This window comes from Oryctolagus cuniculus, chromosome 15, assembly GCF_964237555.1.
Source record: "Oryctolagus cuniculus chromosome 15, mOryCun1.1, whole genome shotgun sequence".
Classification (NCBI taxonomy): Eukaryota; Metazoa; Chordata; class Mammalia; order Lagomorpha; family Leporidae; genus Oryctolagus; species Oryctolagus cuniculus.
In genome coordinates this window covers 24,319,081-24,333,616 of record NC_091446.1, presented here as the reverse complement: position 1 = coordinate 24,333,616, position 14,536 = coordinate 24,319,081, and the positions used below count along the sequence as shown (strand labels likewise).

The 14,536-nt window shown below is 40.3% G+C and overlaps 1 long non-coding RNA gene across 1 annotated transcript; it reads left to right on the top strand.

Moving 5' to 3' along the window:
• The first annotated feature begins 377 nt into the window (after window positions 1-377).
• On the top strand, window positions 378-13,677 carry LOC138845492 (uncharacterized). Its single transcript, XR_011382769.1, has 3 exons — window positions 378-1,172; window positions 11,993-12,079; window positions 13,585-13,677. It is a non-coding gene; the product is annotated as an uncharacterized lncRNA (long non-coding RNA).
• Window positions 13,678-14,536: the final 859 nt, after the last annotated feature.

The following is a 14,536-nucleotide window of genomic DNA, read 5'->3' as shown; positions in this document are numbered from 1 at the left end:
TTCTCTTTTGCCTGTCCTCTTGCCAGGAGTGGGGCTTGTTGTAGTGCTGCACCTCCAGGGCATGAGGACCACACGCCCTAGGCTTCCGGGCCTAGATGCTCATCCACGTTCCTGCTTCTTGGTATGAACCCATATTTACCTTACTCTCGGTCTCTGCCTTGCTGCCGGTGATAAGCGGTGGATAGCAGCTCGAGGTGCTTGCTGCAAATGGCTTTGGCCTGCTCTGAGTGGTACGGATGCTACCCTGGTTTCCAGACTTTCCCCTCTCCAACCTGAACTAAAGCCCTCACTTTCCTAGATACCTTTATCACTAAATAAAAGCTTAAAATGTACCATGATGCCTCGTTTATCTGTGCCGGTATTTAGAATTCCTCTCTAAGTGTTAGGCAAGAACCCTCTCGGGCTTATTAATATTGGGGATTTAGTAATCAGCCCATGGTGAAATCGTATAGCACCCCAAATTCTGGTAGCATATGTGGCATCCCAGATAGCATTTCTGGGGAACCTTAGGGGCCACATTTTGGTGTAAATTTTAGGGGGTCATGTCCGATTTCAAAACTGCTTGCACCTATAGAATCACTTCGGCCATTCCAGTAAGAATTTAAAAAGGCATTGTTTGTGCGGATATTGGTCAAAATAAGTGAATACCAGTACATTTTCATGACAGTTTACAGAAGGGTTAGATGGACATGTGAAGTGGCCAAGGGATATTTAAATTAGAGCTGAGCTTTGAATGTGGAGTAGGGAGACACAGAATGGTAAACCAAGTAGAGCACACAAGCAAGGACTTGATGGGGCAGAAGAACCCGCAGATGCCAAACCGTTGCTTTGAAGGCGAAAGGACAGAAGTTAGTACAAGTTGGGAACCACTTTACAAAGAACCTTCAATAATTTCAAGTAAAACAGTTTGCATTCAGTTCAACAGTTGAGAATTTATGGTGTTTTCAGAGAGAAGTGTTGACAGCAGTTTTATATGCCACAAACTTGGTACAGCCAAGAGGTATCTCTACTGTTGTTTAGTTTTCCAGATGCAAGGCTTGCCCCTCAAACTTTGCGATACCCTGGAACCTAAGAATTTTGTGCACTGAAGGGACTGATTGTGAATCAAATTTTTCATCAGGTTTGGAAGGATTTATTGAGGAATCCTGAAGGAAAAATCTCCTGTCACCAAAGTAAGATTTAAACCTCTTAAGTGCACATAAGTCAAGCAGAAATTATGGTAATTGGACTTAAACCTGCTTCCCTCTCTGCATACTGTAAATAAAAGACGACAGTTTAAACAAAGGAACAAGATGTAAATACAAGGGTGAGATCAAAGCAAATCTGGAATTTAATTCTACACAGAGAAAACAAAATCCATGATATATGGCCAGCACTTTGCAATGCATTTTGGAGCACTAAAAACTGGCAGTCTAAAATATGATTTGCTCAACACATCTATATAGAGTTTGCAAAACAATTTAGAATTCACCCTTTTTTTGGTGTCACCCAATTAGCTTGCATTTAATGAAGTCATTGATTAATTCCTCACTGAAATATGCACAATGACTAGTGTATTTGCATACAAATGAACTACTCACATTCCTCAACTTTCCTTTATCACCTAAACCACTCCCAGGGGTGGTATCCATGTTATTGTCTTTAATATTTTAATTCTTTAATCAGCTTGCAAAAATATATGAACATTTTAAGACATAGGGTAGACTTGTGACATGAAATTTCTTAGGTAATCACTAAACTTTATAGCATTATCCTAACAAACAAAAAAGTTTCCAATAGTGAAGAGTTTTCAAATAAGGAAATAACAATGTTGAGCAGAGTCAAGAATACATTGAGGCTAATTGTTATACACAACCTAGGGAAATGAGTCAGGAAAACCAATTGGGATGTGGCAAGGAGTCCACACAAACTTTATTGGTCATTGTAAATTAGGACAGCCTCAGATGTGCAAAATTAGTATTTACCTAGCTCCCTCATAGGTAAGAGTCAGTCAAGTAATGAAGAGATTTATATTTGGGAATAAATCCTTCAACATTTATCATGCATTCACAATACAAGGGATGGTGTCCTCAGTAGGGTTAAAAAATGGTTCTTGTAGTATCAAAGGTCTTATTTGTGTTATTATACATGTATATGTTTCTATTAACAGATATAAAGTATGTCTGTTATAATTTCATGGAGGGATTAGATAAAAACTGTCTAAAGGGTTCCGGTGCAGGATAGAAATATTTTACATTGATATTGCTCTATATCATGGTCTAAGCCTTATGTACGAATCCAGTAGAATTGAAGTCCTTTGAGCACAAGGATTTTTGCCTGTTTTTTGCACTGCTGTATCCTCAACTCCTAGAGTCTTCACAGTAACCACTCAAATATTAAATAACTGAATCCTTTCAGTTGGCAGCACGAACTGCCCCAGTGGTGGTGATACCGTCCTGACGTTTATCACTGTTGTGATCCAATTTAGCGCTTGGTATCAACACTTCCTCCAAGGGCCTTCAGGTCCCTCAGCCTTGCAGCTTTGACCACAGGGCCTGTGGACATAACGCTCTTTCCATTCTGAATCTTCCCTCACACATCCTAGTCAACTTGAACTCATACTTCATGTCCATCCCCAAATGACAGAAAGGTTTCCCAAGTCTATTTCTTTGTCTCAGCGTGAAACAGAGGGACTATATAGTATGCCATATATAACATATCAGTAATACCCATTTTCCCACTGCAGTGTAATACTCCATCACCTCTGTTTCGGCTAGTTAGTTTATCTTCTGCAAATAACACTCTGTCTAGTATTATGCTTAAGTATTTCCAAACAACAAAAGCAATGCTAATTTTGAAAATCCCAGAATTCAATGGCTACAAACATCTCAGGTGTGTGATCAAGATAAAAATAGGAACCATATTAACTCCAGGTAATAGAAATAGTTATTCACTACCAATTAGTCCCCCATGAGCCACTTGGAAATGAGAATGAATTAATCAATGAGTTGTAATTGAGAAATTGCTGTGAGCCTGATATTATAGTAGAATCTATTTCTTCAGCATTTTAGTGTCTGTAGACATTGACACACATACTGGAAACTGATCATTTCTCATTTGCTGCAATGTGGAATTCAGTAGGACAAAGGAGTGATGCAGACTTGAGCTTTCTGCTGAGGGGTTTCCGTGATCCAGAGAGCCAGATGGGCAAGGTTAGAGTGAAGCACACAGTTGTTGACTATCTTATGATTCAAACATGCATGAATCCCTTCTTGTTCATTCACAGTCGATCCTTACTAAAACTGAGATAGGTATGGTTTCTTCCATTTTAAAGATGGGGAAGCGTTGGTTCAGAGTGGTGCTGTGACAGTTATGCTTTGGAGAACCAAAGATTGGTGTAAGTAGTGTCATAGTCTGAATATTTCTGTTCCCCCAGTGGACAATACATTGAACCCTAATCCCCAGTGTGATTCCCTTAGGAAGTAAGCTGCTGTAATGATCATGTCACGAGGGCAGAGCCTTCAGGATTAAGATTAGTGTCCTTGTCACTCCCCTGCTGCCTGGCTGCTTTCACCATGCGAGAACACATTACAAATGTAGCACTACTAAATGGAAAGTGGGGCTTCACTACACACAGAATCAAAGTCAACCCTCAGCAGATGTGAATGTATAAGTGCTATGATCTTGGACTTTACAGTTTCCCCAACTCAAAGAAAGAAATTTCTGTTGTTTATAAGGTACCCACTTTTTGGCGTTTCATTGGTAGGAGCCCTAAGGGACTGCAACAGATACTATATAGCTGGAAAATAAACCACTATGGCATCACTCTTCTATAGAGTTCAACACCAAAGACATAAAAATAAAGTTTCTAGAGCATGGAGCAGCAAGCTTGTTATGAGAAGTTTCCAGATAGTAAATACTTCAAGCTTTTCAGGTTATGCAGTGTCTGTTGTAACTGCTTAACTCTAACTTAAGTTCAAAACCTCCACTGAAGTAAAATTATGTTCATTGAATCTCACATGATTTTCAAGCATTCCAATATAGTCTATTTGTTCATCAGTTTAAAGGCGCTAAAACCACTTTTACCACAGGGACTGTCACAGAACAATAAGTCAGAGTTTTGGCCTTTGGAGCATAGCTCGTTGATCCTTGTTCTGTATGGCAATATTAGTAGTTGTAACATTTAATCAGTCCTCTACCGTGTCCCAAATCCTAAGCATTATAAATACAATGTAAAAATTGACAGAGTATATGTTGGATAGAACAAGTGAGCAGTCCCATTTCCTAAATCACTCTAAATTCCTGCAGTGGCCGGGGAGGAGCGAGGCCAGAGTCGGGAGACCAGGACTCAGTACATGCTTCTCACATAGGTGCCAGGACCCCGGTACTTGAGCCAGCACCACTGCCTTCCAGGGTCTGCCTTAGAAGGAAGCTGGAGTCTGAAGTGGTAGTTAGATAACACACCCACGTACTCCAATATGGGACATGGGTGTCTCAACTATTAGGCTAAATGCCTGCCCCTCTGTAAAAGGATGTATCATTCACATCTCTCTGTGAGGTAGATTGTGATAGTATTACTTCTACTTGTTCAAGATTGCAGAGCTATAGAAGGTAAAAAGAATCGGGATATAAATCCAAGACTTTTATATTCCAAACTATAAGATTATGTTTATGGATGAAAGCTTGCTTTTGTGATTCAAAAATATGAAGGAGTACGAATTTATATAGCATGTAGAAAATGGGATAGGAGTTCAGGGAAGACCTCAATCGTAGCTTGCTCCTGCAAAGATTAAGCAAGTTCTTTATCTAAATGCTAGGCAGGATATCATGGATGGGATGGGCATAGCATAAACAAAGTGAGAAATATATATGGTCTTACTCATATAACGTCTGAGTCTTCAACAGGGTATATTAACTATTAAAAGGGCTTCAATGTATGGTTTCTTAATTTCAAAAAAATGTGTCAAGGCCGTGCAATATATTAACAGGGGAAATGGAATGAGGAGTATATAGGAACTCTTGTCTTTGCAATCTTTGTCTGAATCTAAACTTATAAGTTACAAACTTTGATTTCCTGCTATTTTTCAAATGCAAAGTTGAAAAGCATGCCAGCTCAAACTATCTCTCAACTCAAACAATTACTATTTTCTCTGTGCATGTCCTGGGATTAATCGGCGGATATGAGTTCCCCACAGCTAGTCCTGATTCATTTCCAGAGGTGCACACCTCAGAGTGGCTTAGAAATGGGAATGCAAGATGCAATACTCTATCTGCTCCTGCTGTCACTCTGAAATTTTTGACATCAGATCCATGGCATAGCGGCTTTTTGATGTTGGATCGATGATACAAACAACAATTTTGAGTGACAGCTTAATCAAGTAAAAACTGCAACAACTGTACTTCAGAGGCATAGAAACATCTGCTGGAGATCTACTGAGAATCAAAGAATGAACCTGAAAGAACTTCATGCTATAAAAGAGACTTCCTAGAGGCCTTCTCTCCAAAGGGTTTCTTTTCCATTAGAGAAGATTGATGACAAGTCAGCAAAAGGAAAGCCTTTCTCTTTGAGACAAGTTCAATGCCGGTGAGACACTGGAATACAGCATTAAAATGACGTCCTTTCCAATGCCCCATCACAGTTCCTTCTGCACCATAGGTACTGTCAATCATGATTACTTAGCCGCACCTAGAAGTAGACTTCTCTGTAGTATCTCAATACCTATTGTAAAGGAAATCCATTTTCTAGAGACTCTAATACTAGTAAACAAAGCTCTAAGTAAGCCAAGTTTTCATTGAGTATTCCATCTATGTATTTTTTACATGTTAATTTCTCTGCAATCAAGATGGATTTTAAAAATCTACAGTGTTGGGGCCAATGCTGTGGTGCAGTAGATTAACACCCTGGCCTGAAGTGCTGGCATCCCATATGGGCACCAGTTCTAGCCTTGGCTGCTCCTCTTCCAATCCAGCTCTCTGCTATGGCCTGGGAAAGCAAAAGATGGCCTAAGTGCTTGGGCTCTTGCACCCACATGGGAGACCCGGAGGAAGCTCCTGGCTCCTGGCTTTGGCTCGGCGCAGCTCCGGCCATTGTGGCCATCTGGGGAGTGAACCAGCAGATGGAAGACCTCTCTAACTCTGACTTTCAAATTAAAAAAAAAAAATCTACAGTTTTACATTTGTCGTCTACCTGGATTGAGAATGTTGTTTTCTCCAGAGTATTTATATTGACTGCTGGTAGTCAACTTGTGGAACTACACTCGTGAGATCACTTAAATTAAAGGTTTGGGAACATCACCCGTCTGTTTACAGACATTAAACTTACCAAAGTGGTTGATGAAAAAATACCCAGGGGAGATTTTTCTTCCCTCACACCTCCGGTTGGTGTGATGTTGGAGGTATGCCTATTTCCTTTACCAGTTTCCCACTCGTCTCCCCAAGTTGAGATGTTTTGGTTTCCTTGCTGAGACACATCAGGTAATGATGCACCTTAGCCTTCATACATCATTGAAGATGGATTATGTCAAGTTTGAGTCCTTATTTTTGCTGGATATAATGATAAATATTTATATACATTTTATCATCAATTTCTCCCATTAGACCAGTGTAAGTCATTATTTGCTGTTTGTAGCTCATCCTTCATTCTGACAATGCTTTATGTATGCATGGTTTTGTATCTGTTGTATTGTCTATATTACTCCACAATTTTGTTCAAAGCTCAATCTTCAGTGAGTAAAAGCCACATTTTAGTTAAGAACTCATGGGATTCAAGTCAACAGTTGTTTATAAATGCAGTTCCTAATGTCTGAGCCAGATTGGTTTTTGGTCATTTCATCTTTTTAACAAAAAAATAAAGCATAGCATTCAACATTCTAATAAAGGAGTCATGTGTGGAATAAAATTATGGTGCACTAGCCCTGTGGAGTAATATCCAATCAGTAAAATAACTATTAGAGCTAAGTGGTAACACAAAAATATGCTTTATGCAAAGAGAAGTTGAATAAACAATTATATCACTGCTGTAACTGAAGCTGCATACATTGCTTTTATAGTCTATGCCCAAATTTTAGTAGGGGACACTGAAAATGAGCACTTTGGGAATGTTTTGGCTCCAGATTTATGATTTTTCTCATCTGGATTTGCTTTCACTTATAATGAAACCAAACAAAACAATGGGAAGGAAGCAGAGGATGACTGGGGTAATTACATTCGAATCCAGTTTTTATAGCATAATCTCTGCTTTTTCTGTTTCTGTTTGGTTTCAGCCTACTGCTTACCAACCACCATGCTTAAGCTTATGGAAGGCAAGATGACCTGTGGGCCTGTTCTACCCCTCAGAAATTACTAGGGATGGAGGTTAACTCTCCTCTAGTGTACACCGTGTGCACACTCCAAGCAAGGTGCTTTCATAAGCACTTCTGATGAGTTTGATTTTTACAGCTTTAGTTGTTGTATTACTTGCATTTGACAAGTGGGGAAAAGCTAGGAAAGAGATCATGTAACTTGCCCAACACAACACAATTCCTAGGTACCAGGTCTGGGACTTACACACAGCAATGTGGCTCTACAATGCTTGTTTGCAACTAATGCAGTATGTTACCTGTCATTTTGGTTTAAACTCACTGGTTTACCTAGACAGAGCTCTCAGTCTTGAGGCAGTTGTGCCTTCTTTTCCAATCCATATGTTTGCATGGTGGCATCTAGAAGCCCTTTCTCTAAGGCCTAAACATTCTAGCCAGAAATCACAGGGCCCCTGGAGGGTACCTGACCCAATTTAGCCAATCTGGTTTTCTTTCCTGAGACTCTGAAATTTAAACTGAGAGCACTGTTGGAGTTGCTAGGTTTGTATGGATCAATCTATGGTTTGTTGATATATTTTTTTAAAGTTTCAAGTAGATAAAAAAAAATGAAACCAATCTGAAAGGATGGATGAATGATCGACACACAGGACCCAAGCAAAGAAAAAGCAAACCAGTCAACGGAATGACAGAATGAGAACTGCTCCTGCAATATGGAACTCCTCGCTTCAGGCTTACTCTGAGATCCTGCCCCTGGGCTCATTGTATCACTCATGGATCCTTCAACTTTATTCCCCGTTTTTACTTCAGCCGATTCACTATTCTGACAAACACACTAAACCTAATCATTTAATAATGGCAAACATAATATAACCTTACGGAAAATAAAAGTATCATGAAAAACTGATGGATGTGTTATATACATTATGTTTTTACAAATACGCATGTAAATGGTATAAAAGGACAATGATGAGATGATCATCTTTACCAACTTTACAAATTCTAAGTGATTTTCAAAGCCCAGCTAATGCTTCCGGAAAAAAAGACTTGGTTTTGTCCAAACTTCTAGTGATTCTCATGACATCTGTCCCAAAATGCATTGAATCCAAGATTCTGCTTATCAATTAGATTCGTAGCAGTGGTAGCAATTTGTTCAGTCTTTTGGAATAGTGCTTGTTGACTTGAAGATTCTGGTCGAGGCATCGTGGTTAAGTGGTTAAGGGTTTGGGATTGATTCCTGCCTCCATGTTAGATCTAGCTTCCCGCGAATGCACCCTCTAGGGTGCAAAAGATGATGGCTCCCGTTTTTGGGTCCCTGGCACTCATGTGAGACCTGGATGGAGTTCCAGGTTTGGCCTGGCCCAGTCTCAGCTGCTGTAGGCATTTGGGGAGTAAACCAACAGATTCAAGATCTCTTTCCCTAGCTAGCATTTCAAATACAAAATACAAAACATTTCAAATGCAAAAACATTACAAGTCTAGATTCTAATCTTTTATATGTCTCATTTTAAATGTCCCTACTAGTTTTACTGATTAAAGTTCTGATTTCAAATAAACATCTACAACATAATCATGTTGACTAGAAGCTCATTCTTGACTGTTCCTAAAGTTTCTCTAATACTCCCTACATCACTACTCCAAGCCAAAATGTAGCTTCATTACCCCTTTGGATGAGCTAGAATTTGCAAGATAAAAGTCACTTCATGCAGTGAAGGTAAAATCAGCTTGGAAGGTATAATGCAAACATAAAATCTAGAGTTTAGGAAATACAATTTCCACTTAGCTTACTCATCGAACTTTACAATTTAGATGTTGCTTAACAATCCTCAGTCTAAGTTCTCCGCTACACAGAGTCCATTTTTTTTTTTTTTTTGTTTCTGGGACAAGTGGACTTTGTATTTTCCACAGTTGTCCTTGTTCCCTGGCTGGGCAGCTTAAGAGTTACCAAGTTCATTCTAAAGCTTTCCTGTGTTACTCACATTAGTCTTCCCGCTCTAACTTTTTATGGCTAAACAGCAGAATCGGTATTTGTGAAATCTTTTGTGTAAACTCTACCATTTCTCTCACATCACTTTGTTTCATGTTTACTTAGGTGCTTTTCTGAAAGGCATATCCCACTGGGGAAATGTGGGCAGTGGAAACAGCTGAGCTGGCTTTGGGTAACCTCTGCCCATTTTACACGGTTCTGTGAGAAGTAGACACAGATACTACAACCGATTTTAGCCGAAAGGCCAGGAAGAGATAGAGAAGTAGATACAGAATACACAAAATACTTGGCACAGCACCCTATGTGTAGTAGATATTAAAGAAATGCAAATAGAGTTATTTTTAATTCACTCCCCCATATCTCACTTCTGGAGTCAAATTACCTAGTTCTTGTTCTATATTTCTTATCTTGGGGCAGAAAAAATAATTTTTTTGACAGGCAGAGTGGAGAGTGAGAGAGACAGAGAGAAAGGTCTTCCTTTGCCCTTGGTTCACCCTCCAATGGCCGCCGCGGCTGGAATACTGCAGCTGGTGCATCACGCTGATCCGAAGCCAGGTGCTTTTCCTGGTCTCCCATGCAGGTGCAGGACCCAAGCACTTGGGCCATCCTCCACTGCACTCCAGGGCCACAGCAGAGAGCTGGCCTGGAAGAGGGGCAACCGGGACAGAATCCGGCGCCCCGACCGGGGCTAGAACCCGGTGTGCCGGCGCTGCAGGCAGAGGATTAGCCTATTGAGCTGCGGTGCCGGCTGCAGAAAAAGTTTATCATGCATTTTCCATCTCATTTTGCCTGTCAGTTGAGAACTCTCAGTAAAGAGCTAACACTCAGTTGACTCAGAGTGGGAAACCTACCATTCAACCTACTTTTCTTTCCTTAAAACTTTAACACTTGTCCAATGGAAAATTCCACTCTTTGCTACAATGAGGGTAAATTTGCCATGCACACTTAATCACATAATCACACACACACACACACACACACATACCATCTCCAGGCATCTCAGATTTGATTCAGTCTTTTGCTGCCAGCAGACAAATCTAAGACTTTTCCAAGACATACTTTATTGAGCAAACAAAGAGGAACAAAGAATGAAAACCTTACTTCTCTGCCACTGAAGCAAACTTCAGCCAGACCATGCTGAGTAGGAAGGGCCTTTATTCCCACCAAAATGTCGTCTTTTGCATGTCCTCTTTGCCTACTGAACCCAAAACTTCCAGAGCTGGTGTCACAGAATGAATGGCATCTTAGAAACAGCCCTGGTAATACACGATAAAATTCACCAGCACATAGCAAACAACTATTTTGTTGGCTACTCATTTTGCCTGAGAATTAACAGATCATTCCATGGAATAGGATAAAGTTACCTGTTGGCTTTGAGAAAGGTAAGAAATCTTGCTATGGGAGATATATGCAATTCTTGTAGAAGAGGAATGGTGTGGGTACATCTGTGTGTCTTCCTGTTCCAGTGTGTACATGTAGTATACATTTAGGAAGGCATATGTTGCCAGAGACAATCTTGACATCTGGTAGTAGAGAACAAGGGGATTCCTGGGAGAGGAAGGTGACTCTGGTGAAGAGGGAGCACTATGGTGAGAGGCCCTTTTCAACTAGTCACTAGCCTCCTACCCAAATGACCACCCCACCCACCCCACTTCTTTTCCTTATGGAGTATTCTGTATTCATTTTGCTGTGATTGAAGACAAAGTAATGCAACTTCAAAGAGGCACACTTGTGTTTCATGTGTGCTGTGAGGCCAGAAGATAGGAGTTCTCACATAAAATAACCCGTCTGTGGCACAATGAAGATGTGAAATATAGATTGCACCTATTGCCTTCACTTTTGTATTAATGCATTAAAACACATTTACCACTCAAATTATCCTCTGGATCCTGTTTGTTGAGGAAACATAATATGCCTAACTTATATGCCAGGGACACATCAAGATTTCACTGGCCTTGTTTTGATGAAACAAAAATTACATGGGAAAAGAGATAGACAGGTACAATAAGAGGTGGTGGCACCTCGAAAGCATCCTTTTGGTTTTTTGTTCTTTTGGTCATTGCATTCCACTTGCCAGTAACTTATCAGCCAGTGCTAACAGATCCCACCAAAATGGGGGGGGGGGGGGCAAGTCTGGAATGTGAGATGATAGAAGGTGGGGATGACTTGTTTTCCTTTTTACCCTTCATTTTCTCCCAATGCTTATCACAGGATTCAGTGACCTCTCTCTGAGGTGCTATAGCCCCTCAGGGAACAGGTCATTGGTGGACAGGATAGCAACTGAGTGAGCTGGTTACTCTGTACTTGGAGGTCCACTGTAGTCCAACTAGCTAGATTCCATGAGCAGAGGAAGGTAGTTCACTCCAACTCAATGCTCCCATGCAAGACAGTGAGCTCTGGAATATGGTGTTCCTGTTCAACATCGGTGCTTTGTATCTCTTGCAAGAACACATTGGATAGTGATTCTGCCCAGTGTATTGTACAGGTTAATCGTTCTTCATTATTGTAAACCTTTAGAGACATCACAAGTGTCATGAACTAGGATTTCCGGTTATTTGACCCTTTGAAATCTTAAGATTTATGAACTTTCACCTGTTTGCCTTCTTGAGTAGCTCTAATAAGCTGAATATGGTTTTCCCCCTCTTCATGTAATTCATGATGATTCTTATAAATATGAAACCTAAGACCTTGGGCAGATTTTGTTCTCCCTCATGCAGTTTTGTTTTTTCAGACAAAATGAGACGTGGGTGGTGTATGTGATTACCGAGGACCCATGGAGCTCCAGATTTTTACGATTCTCACATTTATGCAAGTGCAAGTAAATCAAACACTTTTTTACTTATCTCAATACATGAACTCTATTCCCATCTTCTGAGAAACACACAGAAAAGCTTATTAAATAGAATCTCTCAAAAGCCCAAAAACAATCTTGCCACTTTGGAGAGGTCCCCCCTCCAAATACCAGCCAGAAAGCTGTTTAATTTGATGGTTATTCTTTGTCAAAACCCCACTGTTTATTCAGATTAATTAAAAATAGTTGTTCCAGCTGCCACATGGTAGAGCTGCTTGTAATGAAAATGTCTGCAATCTCGAATTCATCAACCTACATCTGATCCCATTCAAGAATCTTTAACCTTACTCTGCAAGGAAACAGAACATCCCAACCTGCCTCAGAGCTGTGTCAGACAGAAAACTGAATCCTTATTAGCGGGCCCTTTATTGTAGAAATCTCGTGGCAGAAAGCTGTTAGAGATAGCCCCCATAATTGAGATTAACAAATTGATGGGTCTAGATTAGGCCTAAATTAGGCAACGGGAAGTCAAACTGAGCCGTTAAATCTTAAACTCATTTAAAATATCATCTTCTAGCAAATGATATTTTTAAGTGTTTTGCTTTTGATTATCAAGAGTCCTTATGCGTTATGGATTAGTAGATGGTATCATTTCTCAATAAATACAGATGGTTAATAAGAACATAGCTGTTTGATGAACTAAACCTAATTTGTAAAAATCTTCCAGGATCAAGTATTAGCTGAAGTCAAGTTTTTCTTATCCCAAAATAATCTCCATATAATTCAAAGTCCACATTTAAAAGCAGAAATGATTCATATCTATAGTATTAAAAATTGGCTTCTAGTATACACAAAACCGCCAAAGAGAAATGGAGAGGAATATATATTCCACCTCTATATCAAATTGGAAATGCATCTTAGTCGCTATAGCATTTCATTATTGCATGTAGATGAACTCAAAATAATCCAGACAAAACCATTTTTGTCACTACTTCAGATGCTCATAGAATTCCAGCTTTGATTTTAAGGATGAAACATTTTGCTAATTAAAGGGTAAATGGCTTTGAGCCTTCCCCATTACCACTGCTTTAACAGTCAGTTCTGTCCTTGTCTGAACCCAGAGTGTTATTTGGAAGACATTTGTTAAAGTCAAGCATGTGTTCCAAGTTTGACTCAGCTTTGATTTTCACGTTTTTGTTTCCCAACTTGCCTATCTTAGTGTTTGCTCCCTTTCTCTTACTGATTCCCAGAATAAGTGTACCAATGATTTTTCTCCTCTAAATAGTTAGAGATGAAAATAAATGAACTGTGCCTATGCCTGGGTCACTATTCAGGCAGAAATACTTAAAGCCAGACTCCTACTGTGCCACAGAGACCTAGGGAAACGTAATGGAGCAGTTATGGGCACCCGTTTATTAAATTGCTGTCTTCCTCGGCTGTTTTTGATTTTGCAAATGCTATTTTTTAGATTGTCACCTTTTGCCCCATGTCCTTTTCCCCACCAGTCTTTAACTCTAATTTGTCCTTTTTAGGTATCACCAATGTTCTACCTATGAAATCTCTGAAGAGACTGATCTGTACAAAAAAGAAAACAAACCTTGATTTTCATTAATAAACTCTTAAAATGGGCTCCAGCATGCTCAGATTTTTTTCTAAGAAACACACTGATCAGCCATTGTTCTCTTTCATAAAGGTAGATACATTCAGGGGCTTTAAGGTTCTCATCAACAATTCTCAAGGTTGCTGCGTTGTAGCATCTTTGCTGCCTTTCAGTTCCAGGTAATAAACAGCCCCTGTCGCTCCGTGCTCCCAGAATAGGGCAGGCCTTCCTGTCCCACTTATCTGCATTCTCACTGTGTGTGGGAGTTCACTATGGTAGGCGTTGCTCCAAGAAGGATGACAAACCCCGGACCCCTTGCCAAGCAGCCCTTTAAAATAGAAAGGTGGGCTGGGTTATTTTTATTTTAAAAGGCTCATTTTTATCCTTGGCTTCTATTTATCCGTCAGGGGGTCATCCCACTTTGCACAGCATGGGAGACCAGTAACAAGCATTTGACCAGTTCAAGAGGCAACTGCTTCACACAAGGCGGCTTCTCGCAAGAAAACCATTAAAGCACATCAATCCTGACAGCTGGGTGGACACCCTGAGGGCTGTGCTGTGGAAACCAACTTCCGCATGTCTGCTGGCTTTCCGGGGGCTGGTGTGGCTGCCTGTTTAAATGAGCATGGAATTTCAGATACTGAAGTGGGAGGGTGCTGTAGCAGGAGGCAGGGTGGTGGCCAGCTGGTTTAACAGCTACCTAAACAGTCTTAAGCAATTTGGTGATGGCCTGGAAAGTTCCATTCCTAGAATTATGACCCAGCCAGTTTGCAGCACAAAGTCAACATACAGGAATTGACCCTGATGTTTGCAAAAATTTAGAGTGGGTTCTGGTCACCAGAATGCAATGGCTTGCAACCGAGTCACCACGTTGGGCATTTTCA